This window comes from Aythya ferina (genome assembly GCF_964211825.1).
Source record: "Aythya ferina genome assembly, chromosome: 1".
NCBI lineage: Eukaryota > Metazoa > Chordata > Aves > Anseriformes > Anatidae > Aythya > Aythya ferina.
In genome coordinates, this window is record NC_140296.1 from 56,559,870 (window position 1) to 56,562,318 (window position 2,449).

General features: G+C 43.0%; 1 protein-coding gene across 3 annotated transcripts in view; it reads left to right on the plus strand.

Moving 5' to 3' along the window:
• The window catches only part of PCCA (propionyl-CoA carboxylase subunit alpha), a 286,474-nt gene that overhangs the window by 280,411 nt on the left and 3,614 nt on the right, over nt 1-2,449 (plus strand). The gene's annotated exons all lie outside the window — the stretch shown is intronic.

Here is a 2,449-nt window from a genome sequence, read left to right on the forward strand (position 1 = left end):
AGATCTGAAGATGGGTGTCTATGCCAAGGACTGTTTGTGTGTTTACAAGAAAGGATTATTTGGCACAGCGCTGAAATTGTCACCAAGGCTTGGACCCAGGTCTTGCCTCTTCCAGTACATCTAATGCAAAATTGGGTCTTGAGGGAAAAAAATGCAGGGAGAGTGAGAATGTCCCTTCTCCTGTTGCTCTGACATTGGCGTTTTATTATTTTCTTTCATGCATTAATTCCTATATAATTTATTTTCTCACTTGATAAATATTTTTATAGCATTTATTTTCTGTCTTTGCTTCTTTTGCTTAACCCCTTATTGCTGCTTTTTGCATCCACTCTTTTTAACCAGTGAGTATTTGTAATTAAAGTGCCATCGCCAGTCCCCCCCCCCCTTTTTTTTTTTTACTCTAACTTTTCCTTCCCCACCAAATTGTGCTGCAACCCATGGGCCTATTCCTTAAAATCCTGCCTGCACTTCTCCAAATAATAAATACCTCCCACCAATCTGCACAGATGCCACATAAAAACACATTTGGTTTATTAATCCTTCAAAGTGGGGTTTGAATGGTGCAGGGACCACTCAGTGGGCCTGATGCGTACCTTACAACATCCCCTTAATGTTTCCATTTTAATAATAAGCAGATTGTTTGATTCTTTACAATATTAAGAATTTCAGAAAGCAAAGTACTTTGGGGTTGTGTAAAAATGAACCTGATGAACAGAAGTTTTTGCACCATTCTGCAGTGCGAAGCCACGGCTGAGTGCTGGAATAACTTGACTCCACCGCAGGAATGAGCTGGTTGCTGTTGGCTGCTAGTCCACGTTTTGATGCCTTAAAACTGTGTTTTGAAACTCAGTTCCTTTGTCTTCAGCTGGAAGATGTCCATTTTCATTCCCGCCTGAATTCCTTTTCTGCCTCAGCCCCCCCTACACTCTTCCTGTTTGCAATTGTGAGAAAAGTGGCTTGTTTTTATCTGCTTTGAATTTACCCCAGTTGCAGGTGGTCGGCAGCGAGTGAAAGCTGGAGAGGGAGCCGAGAGCCTCCTCCCTCGTACGGGACAGCTGTACATGGGTCAGGCTGAGGAGCCGGCCGTGCTGGCTGCCAGCACATTGCAGAAATAACCACAGAGCTTGAAACACTGCTGAGCCACAGCGTTTGCCGAACCTTGGCTTTGTATAAAAAGAACAGAAAGAAGTAGAATATTTTTCACGCTGCTTTCATCTCCCAAAAGATGGAGTCTCAGGGATCGGGTAGGCTGTGTAGGCATTGGTTTAGAAATAAAGCCCTTTCTTGTACATCTTGCGGTGTTTTTGCCTGTCAACAGTATTCAACTTCATTCCTTGGGCAATGCCATGGATATGTGTGTGCCACAGATCCAGAGATACACCTACAGCTCATGTGGCACAGACTGTCAAATGCAGCCGTGGACAGCAGTGCAGCTGTAGTAGCCTGATAGTTATGGTGTGCTGCAGAGTTCCCTTACGAGCCTAAGTTGATGTTTGGGTGACTGGGCTGAACTAACTGCTGAAGAAAGCTTTGTCCAACAGTTGGGGCACATCAGTGGGAGCTCTGAATTAACACTGCAAACAAATTCTAATACAGAGCTTCAAATAATGTCTGGAGCTCCATGTGGCAAAAGGGAATTTAAACACATTTCAGCATTTTATAGAGAAAATGAGGGACTAAAGCTTATACACTATATATAAATATATATACTTACAGTATAAGATTTATGTGTTTTAAAATTCAGGAATCTGCACCTGAGGGTAGGGTTCATCTACAAATGTAAGTGCATTTATTTGACAACTGTAGCCCTTTGCCAAGCTCAGTTACTTGGAAGGATTTAAACTCAGATTTGAACTGATTTATCTCGGCATTCTGGGGATTAAGGGAAACCCAGCTTCATGGCTGCAATCCCAAAAATCAGTAATACTTCAGATCTGTAATCCAAGAATTACTGGCGTATTTCATTGTAATGTCTAAGCATGAATGAACGTTGAATACTCAGGTTATCCTCTAAAATACTTAGAATTTCAGTAGGAAATTAACAGCAGTGCAAATAGGTGCTTTTTATTTTTTAATATATCTTTTTAATGATCTGACGTTCAGCGCTTCAAGCACCCAACTCACAAAAACCAGCAAGTGGTAGGTGCCTGGATACCTTGCTGGAGCTGGATTTGGCCAAGCACTGTGGCAGCCTGCCCAGAGGTGGTGGAGTCTCCATCCTCAGAGACGCACAGAGCTCAGCTGGGCTCTGAACCTTGGAGGTTGGGCTGGCAACATCTCGAGGCCCTCCCAGCATCGCCGTGTCTGTGATCCCTGTGGTGGTTGTAACATTATACAGTGGCCATTTATCCTGTGCATGTACTGTGCACACAGATGTCATACTGCATATATGCAATGCCAACCAGAACACTGAGGAAGATCTGAAATTATTTCTGTTTTTCTGCTGTAG